The sequence below is a fragment of the Oryctolagus cuniculus genome, chromosome 6 (genome assembly GCF_051225735.1).
Source record: "Oryctolagus cuniculus isolate XC-2025 breed Fujian yellow rabbit chromosome 6, ASM5122573v1, whole genome shotgun sequence".
Lineage (NCBI taxonomy): Eukaryota > Metazoa > Chordata > Mammalia > Lagomorpha > Leporidae > Oryctolagus > Oryctolagus cuniculus.
Window position 1 is genome coordinate 5461680 of NC_142872.1, and position 24196 is coordinate 5485875.

Here is a 24196-nt window from a genome sequence, read left to right on the forward strand (position 1 = left end):
AGGCAGCAGGCCCACAATTTTGGGTGGGTATCAAGTTCACTGATTTCTACTCTTGGAGGCTGGTCGTAGAGAGGCAAATAGTAGAACAAGATGCCTCCCTAAAGTAATTTGGAAAACAATGCTTCGCTTTCCTACTGCACCCCAGACACCAGATCTATTTATTCTTAAGATTCTCATAAGTGCAATACCCCCAAAACACATATGAAATGGAAATCCATTACAACAACAGATTTATCAAATCAAGTCTGAGTTGCTCAATTTACTGTTCAAGCAGCAGCTACCTATAAGCACGAAAATATCAATACTGATTAGGTCAATGTGGGCTAACATTTTTGCAGAGCGATCACACTGCTTCATCGGGGCAGCTCTTGCTTCTGCGAGGCACATGGAAGTAACACCTGGGGTGGGCATTAGCGGCACAGATCAGACCCCCACGTGGGATGCAGTATTCTACACAGGAGTGCTGGCTAGAGTCCTGGCTCCTCCACTTTGGATCCAGTTTCCTGCTAACGAGCCTTGGAAACACAGCAGATGATTGCCAAAGTACTCGGGTCCTTGCCTTCCACGTGGAGACCCCATTAGAGTTACGGACTTTGGGCTTCTGCCTGGCCCAGTGCTGACTGTTGGAGGCATTAGGTAAGTGAACCAGCAGAGGACGATCGATCTCTGTCTCTGCCTCTCTGTCACTTCATCTTTCAAATAAATAAAACTTTTTTTAAAAATTTTTTGGCAGGTTGAGTGGACAGTGAGAGAGAGAGACAGAGAGAAAGGTCTTCCTTTGCCGTTGGTTCACCCTCCAATGGCCGCCACGGCCGGCGCACGGCGCTGATCCGATGGCAGGAGCCAGGTACTTATCCTGGTCTCCCATGGGGTGCAGGGCCCAAGCACTTGGGCCATCCTCCACTGCACTCCCTGGCCACAGCAGAGAGCTGGACTGGAAGAGGGGCAACCGGGACAGAATCCGGCACCCCGACCGGGACTAGAACCCGGTGTGCCGGCGCCACAAGGCGGAGGATTAGCCTAGTGAGCCACGGCGCCAGCCTCAAATAAATAAAACTTTTTAAAAAAGTAATACTTGTTTTTCCCATGGAGGTTCAATCCAACCTTAAGAAGCAAACCAAGTAAATCTATTAGGTCCTCGCGGTGGTGTTTTCCAAGTCATTTGTCTTTTAAAGCTAACTGAACATTTTAAATTAATCTCCACAAACCATCAGGAGTCCGACCAGCCAGAGAGAAGGGTGAGGAGAGCAGAAGTTGGCCACTGCCCCAACCAAGGACATGAGGCCAACAAGAAGTGGAACACCAGGGTAACAGGTGGCTTGCCGCCATTGTACGAAACGAAACTGCTGGTGATTTATTTTGAAGCTGGTGTCTGCAGCTTCCTAGGGGAGGTTCAGCTTCTCAGCTGCAGAAACAAATGTCTGAGAAGGTCTCGTACTTTTATTTCCTCCTCTGTGCATTTCCTCCCCACATACGGTAGAAAATGCAAAGAAATCCAAGCCATAAGGAACGCGTACTGAGACCATTTAAAACCCATTCAATCAGAGAACAGTCACTGTGAAAGGAACAAAGTCACTGGGGGCGAGAGGCAGCAAGTAATCACATCTAATGAGCTCAGAACTGGGAAATCTGGCCTTCCAAGGACACTAAGGCCAAGGGGAACAGAGCTACTTCAGAAGTTCTAGAAGATCTCATCAGAACAGCTTAGAGATAGTGTCCTAGCCAGAAACAGTTCCCAAGGGGAAGGCGGGTAGCTAAAGAGAAGGAAGCCTTGATAAAAAAGACAAACATACAGAGTCACTTAAAAAAAAAAAAAAAAAAAAAAAAGATGGCTTATTATCAGAGAATCTTATCAAACAGAATTTCAAACCTCTCCAAAACAACTCAGATTCTAGATGTTTTAGGTTTCCAGAGAGTTTTAAGAAAGTTTCCACATGCCTGCTTCTCAGAGATTTTGTCCGATGAAATCCCTGCCCACTGAGACACTTTAAAAATTCATTCTTCCAGCAGCAATTTCTTGCGAGAAGCCAAGTCTCATCTTGATTTAGAAGAGCAAGAGAAAGGGGGAACCTCATCCAGCAAGTGGAGGGGCAGTGATGTCACACTGTGATGTCTTCCAGATTTGTGGGTGGGGGCAAGGACAAGGAAGGGGTGGATTTAACCTGTAGGAGAACAGGAAGGCAGAGGGACTGCTTTGGTAAATGCCTGCTATTTGCCAGTTCAAGCAGGAATTTGGAAGAAGGCAAAGAGGCAACTAATCCTATTTTGGATACAGACAGAGGCTGAAAGCCAAGTGAATGAATCTAAAGGGAGACACTTTTTTTTTGTCAGGTTGTTTTTTTAAAAGCTGGCTCATCACTTTCTGAGACTGCGGTTAAGGAAAACTTAGTCTCCTTCATAATGATCCCAACAGGACAGAGGAAGGCAGCCATTCACACAGCATTTCCAATCCCATTACCAAGCCATTCATGTAACGCTAGGTCTAAAACCTGCCAATGGTTTCAGAGGTCAGGGCCAGACGCCTTCTCATTTAAATACGTAAAAGTTGCAGCCCAGGGAGATCAGGCAACTTGGCAAGATTCCCTGTGACATTTCGAGGCTTTCTCCTCCGGGTTCAGTCTATTATAGAACCCATTCTTTCCTTCTTTGTCAGTCTGTGGTGAGACCGGAGGTAGAAAGTCTTAAGGCCAATGCCTGCCGTGCAGTGGACTCCAGCTCCTGGGAAGTTGAGGCTCATCCAGGATCATTTGATTAGGAAAAAATCCTACAGGAAACCTGGAAGGAGCCTTCACCAACAGCAGGAAGAACCGAGAAAGGTTTGTAAAGGCTTTGTGGAGAAAGGCCACTCTAGCTGGAGAGGGAGATGGGAGTATGGCCCCACTCCTCATCACACAAAGATGGGAGTTAGAAACGGCTTATGATACATCCGCATTACTAACAGAGAGCAAGGGAACGGGGATGAGGAGGAAGCAGGAAAGTAGAAGGCTTTCACAGCTAAGAAATTCGGACTTTCTTTTCTAGACAGCCATGACGATTCTCTGCTGGTAGAAACTCAGAAGTGTTAGTGAAAAATCAAAGTAATAAAAACAAGGCACTGTCTTAAGGAGGGCGGCTCTGGAAACGCAGTACAAGGTGGATTGAAACTGCATACCGCAATCCAAGTCCAAACCTTCATGGAGAGATGTATGGGCGAACAGTGTCATATCACCAGAATGAGAGATGTCAGGAACACCCAGACAGGTGGCAGCAGGGACAGGGTGTGGCCACCTAGGAAGACACATCCCAAAGACACCAGGAAGTCACAGAGCCAAAAGCCAAACCATGAGGGTGAATGAGACAGCTAAAGACTTTCTGGGGCACACCCCACACTCAAGAGGACTGAAACCTCAAGAGAAGACTAAGGATAAAGACAGAGGGTAAGAGAAAGGTAGGGGGGCTGTGCCCAAGGACTCAAAGTACAGGACCAAGAAAAACACACTGGTGCTGACATCACATAGCCGACATCACAGCGAGTGTGATACTCATTTTGACAGACACTATCACTTCCTCATACCTAGGTAAGTATGACAATATAAAACTAAGTTTTATACTGAAGTAAAGTAGATACACTGAGAGGATAAGAAGCCATCCGCTGCTTCCTGGATCTCCCTACAACTGGAACCCCGGCTGATCTTCTAAACACTAAAAGGGACACAGGCCAAATCCAATGTTTACCAAGAAGATTGCTGGAAACAAAGCCATTTCCACTGCTGTACCCCACAGTGACAGTGGGTTCTGACATGAATATTCTTTACTCCAAGAACAGAAGAATGCTCTGTACTTCTTAGTGCACATTCTGCAAGCCACCTCTTTCGCTAGCTCTATTATTTAAATGCCTGTTGGACACCAGGCCCTGCAGTTCACAAGAGTGCAGGGAGTTGATGTGGAACAGAGCTGAGGCCTTGTTTACTACAATCATTTTCCTCCAAAGATGCCCATCACGATAATACAAAGACACACTGAGAACCAAATACAAAAGAAAGCTCAGGAGATCAGCAGAGAGGCCAGTACAACTTCCCCAGTCTACTGACGTTGTCATAAAGAAAACAATTCCGATGGTCCCATCTTCCCACCGTCCAAGCTATGTACTACTCTTCCTCTTCCTCCAATGCCTTCTGTGGAGACAGGATTTCCTTTCATGCTTGCCACACACACACACACACATACCCACCCACCCTTACCTAGTTCCAATCCCATTCTTCCAGTCCCCACCCGGCGGTGGTTCCATCAATTATTTCTTCTTTGTATCTCCTCTCCCTTCCTCCTGGCTCATCCCACAAGTATGCTCGAGTACATCTAGCTATCTCTGTACATCTGTGTGTTCAGGGCATGCACAATCCCCCTGCCACTGCTGAGCCTCAAGGGCAGACAGAAGGTTGTGCAGACCAACATGCTCTGTCTCACATCCAGCCTGCCTGACCAGGACAGGGCTGGGCAAATCGACCAGATGGACACACCCTTCAGGCCCTCAGATGGACACACCCTTCAGGCCCTTCAGGCCCTCTTACTCTGAGTCAGGTGGCACCCACACCATTAAACCTTTGGCATTAGCACCTAAGCTAATCCTCCATGATTCTAAGATTTTATATGTTACTAGCCTCTTCAGACTCAATGCACAGTCGTCAAAAAACACCCCCGAGGTCCAGGGCTGTGGCATAGTGGGTAAAGCTGCCGCCTGCAGTGCCAGCATCCCATATGGAAGCCAGTTTGAGTCCCAGCTGCTCCACTTCTGATCCAGCTCTCTGCTGTGGCCTGGGAAAGCACTAGAAGATGGCCCAGGTTCTTGGGCCCCTGCACCCACGTGGGATACCTGGAAGAAGCTCCTGACTCCAGCCATTGCGGCTAATTGAGGAGTGAACCAGCAGATGGAAGACTGCTCTCCGTCTGCCCATGGCTCTCTAACTCTGCCTTTCAAATAAATAACCTATTAAAACAAAAAAAAAAGCACTCCCAACTCCCTGCAACAAGGTGAAATATATAATGCACAATTTCAGGAACTACCACCAGATACAAAGAAGCATCTAGAAAGCAGAAAACCCCTTTGGCATATGCAAATCCGTACAGCAAAGACTGCCTCCCTATAAGGTCAGGCCTGCTTCCCCTGGGTCTCAGAGACTGGAGCTAAAGACGCTCAGAAGACTCACCACCGTCCTCGATGCACAGGGCATTCTGCCTGCATCTCAGGGAAGACGGCGACAATCACTGTTCCTGAGTAGGATCGTGGATGGAAAAGCATCTTTCCCAGGGTTTTTAGTAGTTCTTAAAAGATGGTAACAGTAAGCAGCACCAGCGATGTCAGGTGCCTAATCCAGCTTCCTCTTGTTAAAAGGAAAGTACAGGCAGGAAACATCAGTGCAGTGGGTTAGGCCCCTGCTCTGGACGCCCGCATCTCCTGCTGCAGTGCCGCTCAGCCCCCACTGCTCTGCTTCTGACCCAGCTTCTTGCGGGATCAGCAGCAGGTGAATACAGCTCAAGTGCTTGGGCCCCTCCCACTCAAGCAGGAGCCCAGGATGGTGTTCTGGGCTCCCGGCTTTGGCCTGGTCCAGGTCTGGCTATTGCAGGCATCTGGGCAGTGAACCAGCAGATGGAAGATCTCTCTCTCTCTCTTTCTGTCACTTCACCTTTCAAGTAGATGGGGTGGGGGGGCAGTGGGTGGGGAATGTAGCTCAAAGGACACACAGCAGACAGAGACACCGCTGAGACTAGAATTCTTGGTTCCTAGGGAAGGCTTCTGACACAGGGATTAGAGGCCTACTGGATGTCCACATAACATTTTAAAGTCTGGAACTGAGTCCAGCTCTGCTTCCATTCCAGCTTCCTGCTAATACATACACCAGGCAGAAACATTCAAGTTGAGTGCCAGGCTCCAGGCGTTGGCCTGGCCCAGCCCCAGCGGCTGTGGGCATTTGGGGAATGAACCAGAGGATGGAAGGTATCTTCCCTTCGCCCTACAAATAAAAATACAAAAATAAAGAACCTATATACAGGCCAGCGCCGCGGCTCACTAGGCTAATCCTCCACCCTGCGGCGCCGGCACACTGGGTTCTAGTTCCGGTCGGGGCGCCTGATTCTGTCCCGGTTGCCCCTCTTCCAGGCCAGCTCTCTGCTGTGGCCAGGGAGTGCAGTAGAGGACGGTCCAAGTGCTTGGGCCCTGCACCCCATGGGAGACCAGGAGAAGCACCTGGCTCCTGCCATCGGATCAGCGTGGTGCGCCGGCCGCAGCAGCCATTGGAGGGTGAACCAAGGGCAAAAAGGAAGACCTTTCTCTCTGTCTCTCTCACTGTCCACTCTGTCAAAAAAAAAAAAAAAAAAAAAAAAAAAAAAAAAAAAAAAAAGAACCTATATATATAAAAAAACTGGTTCTTGACTAGTCACCCTAATGCATCCTACTACCTCAGCACGCTGCACCCTACGTCTGTTCTTTCACAGTGAGACATGTGCCTGTGTAATATATATAAGATTCTTGGGTTACCAGACCTTTCTGTGATCCTGTGTTCTTGCTGTTGAAACTGTAACATCAATCACAAAGTTATGTCACATGCTTCCTGAGAAGTGCATGGAACTGTTTATGGAAGCAGTGTGGGGAATTCAGATCAAATATTCAGTGACTCAAATCCGAAGACAAAGACGGCCAACGCCAGAAAACACATGTGGCTTTTCTAATGGGCTGGGCTCCAAGCGTGTGTAATATGATCCCCTCTACTTCCTACGTTCTGATGATTGGAAATCTTCGGGTCAGTCCAGGGCCGACCTACACCCACAGTGGGAACTACGTAGAATGGTCTTAGAAAAACAGAGCCCCCTGAACAAGTCAATTTATGGCACATCATTTTAACAAACTGTCTCAAGTGACAAGGTTCTCAGTGCTGCTTATGCTGCACAAAGAATTCATCTGTTTTCCTTCCTGCCTTAAGAAGCAGAGACTTCCTCCAGAGGGGCTTCTAACAGGAATGCTTCAAAAACACAGCAAAGCTGCTTTATTTGGCTGCACTTTCCTGCATGTTAGCACGACACTACTCTCTGGAGGACCATAAGGTCGTCCAATCTCAGCTTATGGACCTGGGAAAGAGACTCCCAGCTCACCTCCACCTGTGTGAGCGGCAGATGTGCCAACTGTGCCACCAGGGATGCTTACGTTTGCCTGGCCAAGCCAAAAGCTGTCTTCTTCCAACCTTTAATCAGCCCTGCCTGCATTTGTATTTTTAAACAAAAAATTGGTACTGCCTGCATTAGATTTCAGCTGGTAGAATTAGACTTTATTAATTTTATCCCTCCGGTCTATGCTTGGAAAAGGAACACACCATAAAGCATACCAGAAGGAATGTTAAGACAGCATCCCTGAGAGTCTGGAATCGTTTATAGGGTGATCGCTGCAGCCCAGGAGAAATCCCCACAGGTTACCCGACAGATAACTACCTGGGTCCAGAGGGCAGGACTACGCTGCCCAGGAGATCCAGCCTGAGCAGCAGCGATGTGGCCATGTGACAAAGAATGACTTTCTACGGGACAGCAGTTCCTTGGGAAGAGACACTACCACCAGGACGACGCCTGCCCTGTTTGATGCTCGACTTCCCAAGAGAAGCCAGAAATCCAAGGTACAGGAGAAGTCTCAATTTTTTTAAATATTAGCTCAAGTTGGAAACACTGTGTCCAGTCTGTCTCTCCTCCATGGGAAACAGGCAGAAGGCACACTCAATGGCTGCTGCAGAAATCACAGCACGGTGGGACTAAGACCCTGAGGGGACGAGTACAGGATAAGGAACAGGAGCAAGGCCAGCAAACTACTCAGGTTCACGGACCCAAGGGACATTCAAAGCACTAAGAACCTTTGTAAAGTTACCAAGTTAACACAAATCAAACTCCACCTTTTGCACACTACACAAATCAACAGAGAGGTCTGCTCTGTTCTCACCAGATCTCTTCCTCTGGTTACCCCTGAAATCCTGCCACCATCACCTAACCAGGGGCTAGATCCTGTTTCCTTCTGTCTGGACTTAACCCTGGTAAGTGTCCCAGTCCTTCGTTCCATGATCTCCGTGCAGACCTCACCCACGGTCTCCCTGGCTGCAGTCTTGGTGACATCCAACCCCATCTCTCCCTCCTCCTACCTCTCTCCAAACCTCATGTACACTATACGCAGCCACCAAAACGACTTTCCTTAAAATGTGCACGTCATAAACCCTCTGGAACTGTGTTCGAGACTCAGTTGCTCCACTTCCAATCCAGCTCCCTGCTAATGCTTGGGCCCCTGGCCACTCGTGTGGGAAACCTGGATAAAGCTCATGGCTTCAGTGAACTAGTGGATGGAAGATCTCTGTCTCTCCCTCCCTCCCTTTCAGATGCATAAATAAATCTTACAGAAAAAAAAGCTGAAACAAGAGTTTTAGAGGGAAAAAAAAATCTGAGTGTTTTCAAAGACATCAGGAAACCATAATACATAACATGAAACAGAAACACTATTATGAAAGAGTGCTGAAATTAAAATCCGAGTTTTGAAGTTAAAAATTCAATAGAAAGGTTGAAATAAAAGGGTGATAAAAACTGAGTGGCATGGCCGGCGCTGCGGCTCACTAGGCTAATCCTCCGCCTTGCGGCGCCGGCACAACAGGTTCTAGTCCCGGTCGGGGCGCCGGATTCTGTCCCGGTTGCCCCTCTTCCAGGCCAGCTCTCTGCTGTGGCCAGGGAGTGCAGTGGAGGATGGCCCCACCCTATGGGAGACCAGGATAAGTACCTGGCTCCTGCCATCGGATCAGCGCGGTGTGCCGGCCACAGCGCACTGGTCGCGGCGGCCATTGGAGGGTGAACCAACGGCAAAGGAAGACCTTTCTCTCTGTCTCTCTCTCTCTCTCTCTCACTGTCCACTCTGCCTTTCCAAAAAAAAAAAAAAAAAAGAAGAAGAAGAAGAAGGAAACAAACCAGGGCCAGTGCTGCACAATGGGTTAAGCCACCACTGCCTGTGACATTGGCATCCCATATGACCAAGGGCTCCTGTCCTGGCTGTTCCACTTCCAATCCAGCTCCCTGCAAAAGTGCATGAGAAAGCAGCGGAAGATGGCCCAAGTGTATGGGCTGCTGCCTCACACGTCGGCCCTAAAAGAAGCTCCTGGCTTCCACCAGGCCTAGCCCTAATCATGGCCATTTCGGGAGTGAACCAGTAGACAGACTGTGGTTCACTGTCTCTCCCTGTCTCTGTAACTCTGCTTTTCAGGTAAAGAAATAAAACTTAAAAAACAAAAAACCAAGCTTCTTAAAAATCAGGACTGATTTAAAAAGAAAAGTGAGACATGACAATGCTGTGCAAAGGAAGTAATGAAAGAACTGAGAACATTTCCCAGAGTGGAAGAACACAGTGTTTAGACTCGGAGAGCCCACTGGAGCTGAGCAGAAAAAGGAGTAAGGAGGATTCTCATGAAATGTCACGAGATCAGAGAAAGAAGCACTCAGTTTCAAAGAGAGACCCAATACTCCATAACATTAACTGCTAGAAAGCAATCCCTCAAATGCTGAAGAAAGATGATTTTGAACTCAGAATTGCATAACTAGCCAAATTACCAATTAAGTATGAAAGCAGATAAGCATGGGCTCCTCCCACGTCACAGTGCCTGGGTTCCATGCCAGGTTTAGACTCTTGACACTACCCTCCTGCTACTAAACACCCTGCGACTCAGAGCTAATGGCCACTCACATGGAAGACAGGGACTGAGTTCCTGGCTGCCAGCTTCAGCCCTGGCCCAGTCCCTGCTGTTGCAGGCATTTGGAGAAGGAATCAGTAAATATGAACTCTCTCTGATTCTCAAATGATTAATATTTAAGATTATATACACATACATTCCAGCAAAATTAAAAATATGTGTAAGGAAAAGGGAGATACAGAGTTCAAGAAAAAGTGGAGTAAATCAGGAATAAGAAGAAATTTCAGGATGACAACCACGCTGCAGGTCCCAATAACAGTTCACAATGAAGTATTCCAAAAGCTGTATAATAAGAGTAGTACTGACAGAGAGACAACCAGAGGGAGTGGGCACTGTTAACACCATTAGGCCACAGTGTGGGAAACCCACAGCCCATATAGGAGTGCAAGTTCAAGTCCTGGCTCCTCTGCTTCTGATCCAGCTTCCTGCTAATGTACCGGGGACACAGCTGATGGCTCAACTGGCTGAGTCCCTGACACCTATGTGGGAGACCTGGATTGGAATTCTTGGCTCCTGGCTTTGGCCTAACCCAGCCCCAGCTGTTGCAGCATTTGAGGAGTGAACTAGTAGGTAAAAGATAGCTCTCGCTCGCTCGCTCTCTCTCTCTCTCTCTCTCTCTCCCCCTTCTGTTCATTCTGCCTCTCAAATAAATAGATATTTTTTTTTTTGAAAAAGGACAAAAACACAATTGGAAAGTTGAGGAACAGTAAGATTGCATAATAACGTCATGGTCCCAACCAAGGCCAGCAAAAGAATCCTCAGCAACTGACCCCACAGGAGAGACTCTGACCTAGACCCCAGAACACCTCCCTTCAAGTGGTCTATGTTCCAGCAGGAGACTCTGATAGACCCCAGAACACCTCCCTTCAAGTGGTCTATGTTCCGGCAGAAGAGACTCTGATAGACCCCAGAACACCTCCCTTCAAGTGGTCTATGTTCCAGCAGGAGACTCTGACCTAGACCCCAGAACACCTCCCTTCAAGTGGTCTATGTTCAGTCAGGCAGCTGAGGGAACAGCTTTGGGTCCCACCACGATTGGTGACACTGCTGTGAGAGGCACCTGAGCTTCTGCCAACCAAGAACAAAAGCAGACCAGGAAAGACACCGAGGTTCCTGAGTGAACTCCACCGCCGACCCCTTTCTCACCGACCTACACTGAAAGGCTTCCTTCAAGATCAGACCTTAACCCTTCCTTCCTCTACCAGCTGAGACTCTGTTGCATACCTGCTGTTGCTGAGCACATTCCTAACTGAAACAGGACATCAGTTCCCCATTTTGAGCGAAACTCTGCTTTGAGTTGGGGTTTGTCATCTGCAAGCGAGAAAAAACAGGAGCAAGACACTGTGTTGGTCCCAAGGGGATTCCATTCCAGTATGTTCTTGGTGCCAACGTCAGGCTAATCATCCAGACCCCAGGCTACAGGACACTGCATCTGCCTTCCTGGACCCAGGTAAAATGGGGGTGCAGCTGCTGTCCAAGGGGGAGACTGTGAAGGCAGCAATTTACAGCTGGCAATATTTCAAAACTCAGCAAATTCTAAAGTTCCAAAGTACTTCCATGATCTGATTCTGCAACATCAACATTTTATATCCACCAGTACACTCTAAAGTATTCATTGAACAATGGCACAGATGAGCCAAAATCACATTTGTCTTGAATGAATTTATATTTTAAATTGGGTTTATTCACTGTTCTGGGAATTCACCACACCCCAAACAAACTGAACCAAACAGAAGGTTCTAATTCACAAGAAACCAGCGTGTGGTGAAGCTGAGCAACTCTGCCACTTTGGCAGAGTGACTTCTGGTTCTCCCCAGCTTTCATGCTAAAGGACAGGTAGGTGGCACCACCACTACCTGACCTGGAGGCGCTCCTCATCCCAGCACTGCTGGTTTCATTTAGCAGTATTAAATGAGTACATATTATGTCAGATGCTATGCCATATGTTGTGAATATGTTAGAACATAAGACAACACCTGCCCTTGAAGGGCCATATCAACTGAGATCAGCACGTGGAGTTCAAGTTTACACAGGAAAGTCATCCAACTACTACAATATATTGTACTGAGTCCCAGTAGGGTGAAATGACTTTGGAAATCAAAGATTTTACATGTGCAAAAATCTAGGGAAATGCCCAGCATGGCACAGTCCAGCAAGTTTGTTCTACCCACATATGAGAAAGTCAGTTGTATCATTTACTGAACTACAGGTTTGAAGAGGAATATGATCAGTTAGTATCTAGATATGTTGACTGTGAGGTGACTGCGAGGTGTCCAGTAACAGGCATATAGGTTAAGAGCTGTATGGTCACTGCAGACACTTGGTGCAGCCTCACATCTCAGAAAAGATTAACTGTGACCTTCAAACCTGAGTTAGTGCCGGTTTTCGCTTTACTTCTATATCACACCAGGCTTTTTTTTTTTTTTTTAATTAACTTGCAGAAAATGCTAGTAAGCAAAATACAGAAAGCATCCAAAAGCCAGGTCACAACCTTCCTTGAGTTCTCAAAGGTGATTAATTTCAATTCCTATCTTTCTACGAGGAGGCAACCTGGCAGGAGGCCTGGTCTGCTACCAATCAGTTATCACATTCCATCACCCCTCCTCCTCTATCTGGCTGCACTACGTGGCTGTCACACAGTCATCTCATGTTGCCTCTTCCCCTCTATCTTGTCAGCAGACATTAGTAGAAGCTTGTGATACTGAAACACACAACAGCTGGTATTTGTGGGACTGAGCGTGTTCAATGTTAAGGTTCTGGTCATCCTGGCCTAGTATGATGTGTAGGATCCCCTTTATGCTGGTGACAGATTTCAGCGTGAGCTCTGAGGATGGGAAACTGAGCAAATCTCCAGAAAGTACAATGTACCGGGGCGGGGGGGGGGGGGGGGTCAAAGCTGGAACCCTGAGGAACTCAGGAGGCAGACAGAGGAGGAAGAAACAGAAGGTGGCAGAAGGACCTCAGGCAGTGGAAGCCAAGGTCAGGAAGAGGGAGCCTCCGTTCAACTGAACCTGAAGAGGGTCAGAGTCCACGTGAGAGAGTTGAGAAGTTGATTTAATAAGGATCTTGATGACGGTGTTGAGAGGGATGCTAAGAAGTGAAAGAAAAATGGAGGCCCAGACAGGCGGTAAAGACTCTTCATAAAGTCTGGCAAGAGGAGCCAGGGAGAAAGCAGTATTTGGAGAGATGAGCGTACAAGAGGAAAGAATTTTAAATACATCTGAAGGCTTCTGAGAAGTCACTAACGAGGGAAAGTTTGACGATGACAACCCCCCAAGGGAGCAGGAAGGATTCTACCTAGATCACAGGTGTGGTAAGGAGGACAGATGGATGCACTGCACAGAGCAGAGAACTGCACTGTTGGCCAGCTGAGAAAGTCACAATTCAGTGTCTCCACAAAGCAGGAGACCAAGGCATCGGCTGAAACTGAAGCAATGATCAGGTATGAATGAAGCTGAAAGAGAAGACACAAAATAACACTGCAAGGAGTCCTAAAATCAATACTTAAATAAAAAAAGATTTATATATTTGCTTATGGAAAAGGTAAATATTATATGTAATAAAAATTGGTACAACATATGTTTATGTGTATACTGATTCATAATGTAAAATGTTCTTTCTGTGGGTGGCAAGCAATCTGAAAGCTGGACAGGCGGTTGGCCTAGTAGTTCGAGACACTGATGGCACACCCTTGTCCCACACCTGGCTTGGACAGGCATCTGGCCCAGCAGTTAAGACACTGATGGCACACCCTTGTCCCACACCTGGCTCGGACAGGCATTTGGCCCAGCAGTTAAGACACTGATGGCACACCCTTGTCCCACACCTGGCTCCGACAGGCATTTGGCCCAGCAGTTAAGACACTGACTGGGACACCCTTGTCCCACACCTGGCTCCGACAGGCATCTGGCCCAGCAGTTAAGACACTGACTGGGACACCCTTGTCCCACACCTGGCTCGGACAGGCATTTGGCCCAGCACTTAAGACACTGACTGGGACACCCTTGTCCCACACCTGGCTCTGGCTCCCGATTCCAGCTTCCTGCTAACACAGACCCTAGAGGCCAACAGCGATGGTCAGCTAATTGGGTTACTGTCATTCCTGTGGAAAACCTGTACTGAGTCCCCAGCCATCTAGCTCCAGCATTCACTTGCAGAAATTTGGGGAGTGTTGGCTGGCGCCACGGCTCAATAGGCTAATCCTCCGCCTGCGGCGCCAGCACATTGGGTTCTAGTCCCAGTCGGGGCGCCGGTTCAGTCCTGGTTGCTCCTCTTCCAGTCCAGCTCTCTGCTGTGGCCCGGGAATGCAGTGGAGAATGGCCCAAGTGCTTGGGCCCTGCACCCACATGGGAGACCAGGAGGAAGCACCTGGCTCCTGGCTTTGGATCAGCGCAGTGCACCAGCGGCAGCGCACAGGCCACAGCGACCACCATTATTAGGAAGTGAAGCAATGGAAAAGGAAGACCTTTCTCTCTGTCTCTCTCTCTCACTGTCCACTCTGCCTGTCCAAAAAAAAAAAAAAAAAAAAAAAATTGGGGGAGTGAACCAGTAGATGGAATCAATCAATCAATCTCTCTCTCTCCCTCTTTGTAATAAAAAATTATTTACACAAGTATTTGAGGGTCCAGAGCCGTGGCGTGCAATAAGCCACCATCTGCAGTGCCAGCATACCATATGGGCACAGGTTCAAGTCCCAGCTGCTCCACTTCTGATCCAGCTCCCTGCTAACGTGCTTGTGAAAGCAGTGGAAGACGGCCCAAGTACTTGGGCCCTTGAACCTACGTGGGAGACCTGGAAGGAGCTTCTGGGTGGCTCGGCCCTGGCTGATGTAGCCATCTGGGGAGTGAACCAGTGGATGGAAGTTCTCCCCCCTCTCTCTAACTCTGTCGTTCAAATAAACAATTTTTAAAAATTAAAAAGTATTTGAAAGCAAACATACTAGGACAAATAAAAGGAACTGCTTACAAGCTCTGAGTGGAAAAAACTCAGTTTGTGTTGGCACTAATTGGGCGTCTTCACACTGGACCCAGGTTAGAGGAGGTAATTAAATTCAAAGGTTCCTATTAAATGCTGTGACTCAAGGAGAGAACACATCTAAAATACACAAAGTAATACATCTTTATCACTTACTCTACTTAATTATGCTAAGTAAAACTTTTAAAGTAATTTGGCAGTAAATTAAGAGGCTGTACAAGAAGAACGAGACCTGTACTACTCTGTTTAACCACATAATTATGCTTTCTGCTTTCCATTAAGATTCTTATACCAAAAGACCTTAAAGTGATCTACTTAACTTGTACATAGATCATGTGTAAAGAGGTTGAAACATGTTTTATTTTAAAACCACCCACATTTTTATGATTTACAATAGCAAGAAGACAAAAAAAAAAAAAACCACATGACCCCATTGTTAAATACCCTGTAATAACTGACAGCAAATCGATTATCTCTTAGAAGATACTCCTCCACCTCCAAATCAATCCAAAACATCTCCAGTACAGATAACGACATTTACTTTTTATTCTGCCATTTCTAAGACGCCCCCATTGCTCCAGGTGAACTCCAATTACAACACTTAAATAAAAAAAAAGAATCACAAACACTTTCTCATTTAGCCAAACTCTAAATATTATTCTGAGATCCCTGACTTCTAATCCCATAGAAGGTGGCCTTTGAAAACACAGGAAGTCAGTGACAGACTCCACCTCCACTCCTACCACATTTAAAGACCCATTATCATTTTTTTTTTTTTTTTTTTGACAGGCAGAGTGGACAGAGAGAGAGAGAGAGACAGAGAGAAAGGTCTTCCTTTGCCGTTGGTTCACCCTCTAATGGCCGCCGCGGCCGGCGCACCGCGCTGATCCGATGGCAGGAGCCAGGAGCCAGGTGCTTCTCCTGGTCTCCCATGGGGTGCAGGGCCCAAGCACTTGGGCCATCCTCCACTGCACTCCCTGGCCACAGCAGAGGGCTGGCCTGGAAGAGGGGCAACCGGGACAGAATCCGGCGCCCCGACCGGGACTAGAACCCGGTGTGCCGGCGCCGCTAGGCGGAGGATTAGCCTAGTGAGCCGCGGCGCCGGCCCCATTATCATTTAACAAAGAAAACAAAATTAATTGGAAAGCATTTTGCTCTTCATAAGTGTCAAAAGTCACTGGCAAAGACAGCTGTGAAATCGCTGTTTCTTTATCTCCATAATCATCTTACAATGGTGGAGGCAGGGAGACGGGGTAAACTCAGGGCTATCATTTCTCCCTTTAGGGTGATTCCAACCCCTAGAACAGGCTGGCTTCCATCATAATGAAAGTGAAGCTACTTTGTATGTCTAACACTGTACTAGGCACTACTGCAAGCACCATTTTACTCAGGTAAATATTTCTAGAAAAGCCAAGTCTCAACCAAAACGCATAAATAAGCTCTAACTACAAAATGACTCTGCAAAGATGAAAAAAGATGAGTAATTCCACTGATTAACCAAGTACTCTTTCCTTTAGAGCTGAATTCATTGCAAATTGTAGAGTAGAAATAGGAATAAATGATAAAAAATTTAAAAAAAAAACTTTCAACACGGAAGTTCTAACCTAGCAGTTTTCAAACTTTTTGGTTTCAAGACCCTTTGCAATCTTAAACTATTGAACATCCTTAGAGAGCTTTTTCTATGTGTACTATATCCACTGTCATTTACCATCACCAAAATCACTATTTTAAAAAGTCATTTATTCATTTAAACTAATTTTTAAGATTGTTTATTAAACACTATGAAAAGTCAATTTTCAGAAGATAAAAATTCAGGGGCTGGCACTGAGGCACAGCAGGTCAGTCTGCCACTGCAATGCCAGTATTCCTCATGGCAGGGATATCACTGGCACCAGGTGCGCGTGTTCTACCGAACGTCTTCCCCAACCTCACGGTCAACGTGGAAAAGCCGCCGTGTTTCCTGCCCAAGTATTCACCTGACGGACACTATTTCATCGCCTTCTCCTCAGACCAGAGAGCTCTGGAGATCCACGAGAACCAGGGCTGCCAGGCAGCACAGGACCTGCTGCAGGGGTGCGGGGGGTTGGGGGAGGATCCTGTCCGATGGCAGCGACCAAGAGGAGGCTGGTGTCTGGGGCCAGCTCTTTGAATGCTTTTTGTCTTGCTACACATCACCAGTGTCACCACCAACTGCAGCCTGTTCACCAACAACTGCTGCTGTGTCATCGTGAGCCTGGCTGCCTACCTGCCTGACGAGCCCCACCCCCCCCCTCTACAAGGTATACTGCAACAGCAAGGCAGTGGCCCCCAACCCACAGTCCCCGCTGGAGGACCTGCACATCGGCCGTCTGTGTGACACGCGCATGCTCAAGTGTGACAAGGTGGTCCTGTCCCACAACCAGGGGCTGTACCTGTATAAGAACATCTTGGCCATCCTGTCGGTGCTGCAGATCATCCATGTCTTCCCGGTGACCCCCGAGGGCACCTTCATGGATGTGCGCACCATCGGCCGCTTCTGCTATGAGGACGACCTGCTCACCGTGTTGGCCGTCTTCCCCGAGGTGCAGCATGACAGCCAGACCGGCATGGCCTATCCCTTCAGGGACCCTGTCATCAACTCCCTGAAACACCGCCTGCTGGTGTACCTGTGGCACCGGGCAGAGCAGGACGGCAGAGCCATGGCCAAGAGGCACTTCTCCCAGTATTCTGACCAGTTGCAGCAGCTGCGCCTGTGGACGCAGCAGCTCCTGGATGCAGACCACCTCTTCTTCAAGCCCACGAGCGAGGACGTGGAGACGCTGCAGGTCACAGACCCCTCCCAGGCATCCCTCTTCATTGTGGACAACATGGTGACGACGGAGGTCATCGCTGGGATTGAGAACACGTTGCATGAGCTTCTGGAGCTCTTTGCTAACTTGTGCAACCTCTCCTGCAACACCACCCTGCACAGCGAGGTCCAGTTTCTGTGTTCAGCTTCCAGCAACAACTTCAAGGCAGACCCAGCAACAGTTCAGACACCATCATCAATGCCAAGTATGGGGGGCACACGGCGCCTGTGCGCCAGTGGATGGGCCGGCTGCCCATCAGTGCTCAGTCCTACAGTGGCAGCCCCTATCTGGACCTGTCTCTGTTCAGCTAAGACAAGTGGGTGTCACGGAGATCAGGTTCTATGCCCGTGACTCTGGCATGCTCAAGTCTGAGATCTGGGCGGGCCTGCTCGGCGGCCCCGTCAGCCACATCGTTGCCTTCACCGCTCACCCCTTTGAGCCTTTTGCCATTTCTGCGTAGAGGACTAATGCCGAGTGCGTCACCAACTTCCACATGTGACGCTGCTGCATGTGGCTGTGTGCCAAGGCCTCACCCCTTCCAGAACTCAGGGGGCTCCAGAGAAGGCGCCAGGCCGCAGGCGTCCTGGGTTCCAGGCCGGCAGAGCTGTGCCCACTTGCCTTTCTCCTATGGGGATGCCCAGCGTTAATTAAGCTCACTTGATTCTCATCTTGCTGTGAAGAAGGGGTTACACCTTCCAATGAGCAGGGCTATCTTTACACCAAGAACAATAAAGTCTTGGTATTTTCTTACTTAAATTAAAAAAAAAAGAAAAAAGGAACACTAACTTTTTTTAAAAAAGGAAAATCTATCCTTTGTGACAGCATGGATTGATTGGAGAACATTATGCTAAGAAAAGTAATTCAGGCCGGCGCCGCGGCTCACTAGGCTAATCCTCTGCCTTGCGGTGCCAGCACACCGGGTTCTAGTCCTGGTTGAGGCGCTGGTTCTGTCCCGGTTGCCCCTCTTACAGGCCAGCTCTCTGCTGTGGCCCAGGAGTGCAGTGGAGGATGGCCCGAGTGTTTGGGCTCCTGCACCCGCATGGGAGACCAGGAGAAGCACCTGGCTCCTGGCTTTGGATCGGTGCAGTGCCAGCGGTAGTGGCCATTTGGGGAGTGAACCAATGGAAGGAAGACCTTTCTTTCTGTCTGTCTCTCTCACTGTCTAACTCTGCCTGTCAAAAAAAAAAAAAAAAAAAAAAAAAGAAAGAAAGAAAGAAAAGAAAAGAAAAGTAATTCAGATACAGACAAATATCACAGGTTCTCACCTATATGTGGAATCTACATCAATCAAACTCAAAAGTAGCACAGAGAATGCCTAAGGGGTAGGGGGAGTGGAGAGACAATGGTCAAAGGATAAAACCTCAGAGTAAGGGTTTTTAATTGCTGAGATCTTTTGCATAGCATGCTAAACACATTTCAGAATTGCTGCAAAAGTCAACGTTAAATGTTATCACTGCAAAAAATGGTATCTGAGGTGATATGCTAGAATGATTGATTCCACATTGCATTCATAAATCCTAACATTCTGTACTCCAGAAAAATATACAATTACAATAAAACAAAAATACAAAAGCAAAAGTTTACTGAAAAATAAAATCTGAAATCTCAAAGTCTTTGTACATTCTAACCCAATAATCCATCTTACTCTTTGGAAAATCTTGTTTCATGTAATTATGCGGGTGTCACAAATGCTGACATATTTCTTCAAAATATATCCTCTCAGAATTACATTCATTAATAATACCCCCAATCTCGCAGGAAGCTTCTAATTACCGGGAAGTTGTCAAGCACAGGGTTACAAATCCAAGTTCTCCAACATCCAAATTTTCACTCTACACTTGACAGCCTGTTTTATCACCGGCAACTAACACTGTCAGGTTTTCTTAAAGTGACTCATTTGCTTCGGAGAAAACATTAAAAGGCTTAAAATGCTCATGATATAATGTTAAGCAGAAAACAGCAAAAAAAATGCTTTAAACAGCTGGCGCCGCAGCTCAACAGGCTAATCCCCCACCTTGCAGCACCGGCACACCGGGTTCTAGTCCCACTCAGGGCGCCGGATTCTGTCCCGGTTGCCCCTCTTCCAGGCCAGCTCTCTGCTGTGGCCCGGGAGTGCAGTGGAGGATGGCCCAAGTGCTTGGGCCCTGAACCCCACGGGAGTCCAGGAGAAGCACCTGGCTCCTGCCTTCGGATCACCGCGGTGCGCCGGCCGCGGTGGCCATTGGAGGGTGAACCAACGGCAAAGGAAGACCTTTCTCTCTGTCTCTCTCTCTCACTGTCCACTCTGCCTGTCAAAAAAAAAAAAAAAAATGCTTTAAACATACTCCAGGTATCACTTACACTAAAAGTCTGCATATCTCTTCCTAAGGTTTTTCCGTTTTAGACAAAATGTGAGGCGGTCTTCAAAAAGTTCATGGAAATTGTGTATTATGAAAAAACATGGTCACGAACATTTTGGCACCAAAATAAACTTTTTTTAATTTCGTATTTCCAGGAACTTTTTGAGGTGCGCTCCTTGCCATAAAACCAAACCAACACTTACACTTAGGGCAGGTTCTATACCTTTAAGAGAATTTTAAAAAGAGACTCATTAACACCAAATATTAACACTGATGGGAAAAGCAGACAAATATGCTCATCCTTAAGAGTTAAAGAGGAACAATAAAGCCTGCTTTCAATTTAACTTAAACTTTAAAAAAATGAGTCAAATACACCAGCCTGGAAGAAGGGAATCCCTGTCTTGGGTAGGTAAAAAGCAGCATGTTTTATGTGTTCTTCCCCAAAGCACTGCCCTTTGAGATTCTGACAAATGGGTTTTGTCCAAAATTTGAGGAATTTCCACTAGCCACTTCCTTTTACTACAAAGTGCACACAAGATGCTAGGTAACTCCTAAAATCCATTTCCACTAATGTTAGCAAGCACACACAAAGCTAATTGTTAAAAGAAAGTTCAAAGACCCACGTGTCCATCTCCCTTCTGGCAATGAAGACCTGGAAAAACTGATTAAGCAATCCGTCACCCACTTGGCAGCACTAACAACTTCACATATGTCTTAGAGCTCTGACAAAGCACAAGGTCCATGCAAAACAAAAGGACTATTCTCCCAAGGCTTCCTGAAGAAACGCACTTCCGTGGATACACTGTGCTTCCAGGACCTCACAGCTCTTTGGCATATGACTACAGGCACAAACTGCAAAGACTGCCAGCAACAGTAGTGCTAACCCCACGGCCCTGGGCATGTTACCCCTCTGCCTTCTCCAACTATCACGTTCACTCTCAGGCAGAAAGGAGAGGGAACGGCCAAGAGAAACCATTCACGGCTTCGGTTTTATGGGAAAAGTTACCACTTTTCTGGTATCATAATTATTTACGTGCACAAGGTAGTTCAAAAAGTTTTGAAAAATCGAATTTAAAAATGTTTGTATAAATTTTTGAAATCCATGTAAACATAGGTCTTCAAAAAGTTTGTGGAAAATGCCCGTTATGAAGACTATGTATGGGTTTAAAAATTCGTACTAAAATGAATGCCCTTTAAAAGATGGTAGGAAACAGCAGTCATTATTGTTTACCAAGTATTTATGTGCAAATATTTATATACATTTCCTAATTCCCCATCATGAACTTGCGAGGCAGAAACAGTTCCTCTCTTTCTAATAAAGAAACTGGGGTTGGTGCTGTGGTGCAGCAGTTAAAGCCCTGGCCTGCAGTGCCGCCATCCCATATGGGCGCCAGTTGTAGTCCCAGCTGCTCCTCTTCCAATCCAGCTCTCTGCTATGGCCTGGAAAAGCAGTGGAAGATGGCCCAAGTCCTTGGCCCCTGCACCTGCATGGGAGACCTGGAAGAAGCTCCTGGCTCTTGGCTTCGGATCGGCTCAGCTCCGGCCATTGCAGCCATTTGTAACTCTACTTCTCAAATAAATAAATAAAATCTTAAAAAAAAAAGAAATAAAAATAAAGAAAAAAGCTAAAGGTAAAGTAACTAGATCCCAGTTACCTTTGTCAAAAATTATTTTTATTTATCTGAAAGGCAGACACAGAGACAGACAGAAATCTTCTACCCATTGGTTCTCCCCCTCAAAATGCCCACAATAGCCAGGGCTGGTCCAGGCTGAAGCCAGGAGCCCAGATCTCCCCCGTGAGTGCAGGGACCCGAACAACTGGGCCATCACCAGGAGCCTCTCATCGTATGCATTAGCAGGAAGCTGGACTCAAAAAGTAGAGCCAGGACTGAAACTTGGTGTGGCTGCAGGTGTCCTATGCTAAGGCACCTCGCCACTAGGTGCAACACTGCCTCTCCCAGTTAGCTTTCAAGTGACACCACTGGGATCCAAACACAAGAGAAATAAAGCACATGTCCATGAAAGTGCCATAAACAAATGTGAACAGAGCTTTCCGTGAAATAACCAGAAACTGGAAACAATTCAAAGATATGTCAAGAGAGGAAAAAGCAAACTGTGGTATAGCCATACGACTAAATAAAGGGATGGCTTGCTGTTATATACAAACACACAGGTAAATTTTAAAATTATGCTCAAAGAAGTCAGACACAAGAAGTCCATATTTAAAGGTTCCATGCTTCTATGTAATTCAATAAAATGAGAACTACAGAGGAGGAAGCACATCAGTGACTGCTTAAACAGCAAAGAACAGGAATGCAGAGGGACGAGAGGGTATCCTGGGGCTGCTAAGTACCACTGGTTATCCTGACTGCAGTAACGGCTTCATGTACACACCCCACTAACAAAACTTCTCAAATTGTACACCTTAAATATGTGTGGCTCACTGTGTGTCAACCATACTTCAAAAAAGCAGTTTAAAAAAAAAAAAAACAGCACACTTAGATCTTTCAAATTAAAAGGAGAGAATGTGAAAATATCAGTGGCTAAACTACAGATGGGAAAATTAAACTCTGTAATTCTAATCAGGGCTTCACGCCACTACCAGGGGACTTGGTTTCTCTATTTAAATGTGGACAGCAGCATGATGGTGCCTCCCTCAAAGCTACAGTGAGCAGAGCGCTTCTGTCAGGGTTCACACATACCTCAAGACTGGCCTGCAAATTATTAGCTCCCAGCAGAAAACCCAGCTCCATTAACTTAAAATCTTTCCTTTAACCTCAAGGGCTAGACACTAGCCCACTGTCTTAAGGGGTGCTGTGAGGTTAATAAAAAGATTGAGCTAGCCAGGACTCTCACTCAATGAAGGCTTGTCTCACCCACCTCAGATATTTCTTTTTTTAAAGATGTATTTATTTGTTTGAAAGGCAGAGGTGGAAGGAGAGAGAGAGAGAGAGAGAGAGAGAGAGGTCATCCATCTGCTGTTTCACTCCCCAAATAGCATCAACCGCCAGAGCTGGGCCAATCTGAAGCCAAGAGCTTCTTCCGGGTCTCCCACATGGGTGTAGGGGGGCCATCTTCCACTGCTTTCCCAGGCCACAGCAGAGAGCTGGATCGGAGGTGGAGCAGCTAGGACTTAAACTGATGCCCACATGGGATGCCGGCACTGCAAGTGGTGGTTTTACTCGCTACGCCACAGCACCAGCCCCCACCTCAGCTATTTCAAAAACAGACAGCCCCTTAGCTTCACAGGATGCTCCAGGGGTCTGTGAACTACAGCCCATGGCCAAGTCCACCCACCATATACAGCCTAGAAGCCAAGACTTTAACATTTTTAAGTGATTTTTTTAAAAAATCAAAAGAGTATCTCAGGACACGCAAACCTTGAGTAAAGTTGGAATCTCGGGGCCAGCACTATGGCACAGCAAGTAAAGCCGCCGTTTGCAGTGCTGGCATCTCAGATGAGCGCCAGTTCAAGACCCGGCTGCTCTGCTTCCGATCCGGCTCTTTGCTGTGGCCTGGGAAAGCAGTAGAGGATGGCCCAGGTTCTTGGGCCCCTGCACCCACATGGGAGACCCAGAGAAAGCACCTGGTTCCTGGCTTCGGATGGGTGCAGCTCCAGCTGTTGCGGCCAACTGGGGAGTAAAGCAGTGGATGGAAGACCTCTCTCTCTGTACCTGCCTCTCCTTCTCTGTGTAACTCTTTCAAATTAAAAAAAAAAAAAAAAATTGAAATCTCAGCAGTTTTGCATCATGGTGTGGTGGAACACTGCTATGCTCATTTGTCTGCATGCTGTCTCTAGTTGCTTCATGGAACAGTGGCTGAGACTGAAACCATCTGACCAGAAAAACTAGAAGCATTCGCTATGCGGCCCATGACAAAAAGAGAGAGAGACAGACAGACAGACTTGGGCCTGAGTCTTAGATGCCTCTGTGTGTTCCAGACCCTCAGAACATCAACTCAGGGACAAGCAGCTGCAATGGACAGGCACCCTGTGGTGGCTTACCCCACCCCAACCTGGTGTCCTTAGCAAAGGCTTTTCCCTCTGGGTGGGAGCAAGGCTGTCACTCACAGGATGTACCCCAACCTCGCTGTCTGCACACAGAAAAGGACACAACAGCCCTCTCTACAGGTCCACATTTTCAGGAACTCACCCCCCAACCTACATGCTACAATTCTGCCTTCTAACACGTCTTCATACAAACTCTTAAAACCTCAGGACTTCTTTGTACTACTACATTAGGGTGCCTTGCGTTGTACGCCCCCAAACCACTTGACGTAGTGGAAGCAAAAATCCAAGCTCACTTCTCCCTTTTCCTTTTCTGCA

The 24196-nt window shown here is 47.2% G+C and overlaps 1 pseudogene; it reads left to right on the forward strand.

Moving 5' to 3' along the window:
• The window catches only part of LOC103345120 (DET1 homolog pseudogene), a 94357-nt pseudogene extending 75661 nt beyond the window's left edge, over positions 1 to 18696 (forward strand).
• The last annotated feature ends 5500 nt before the right edge of the window (positions 18697 to 24196 follow it).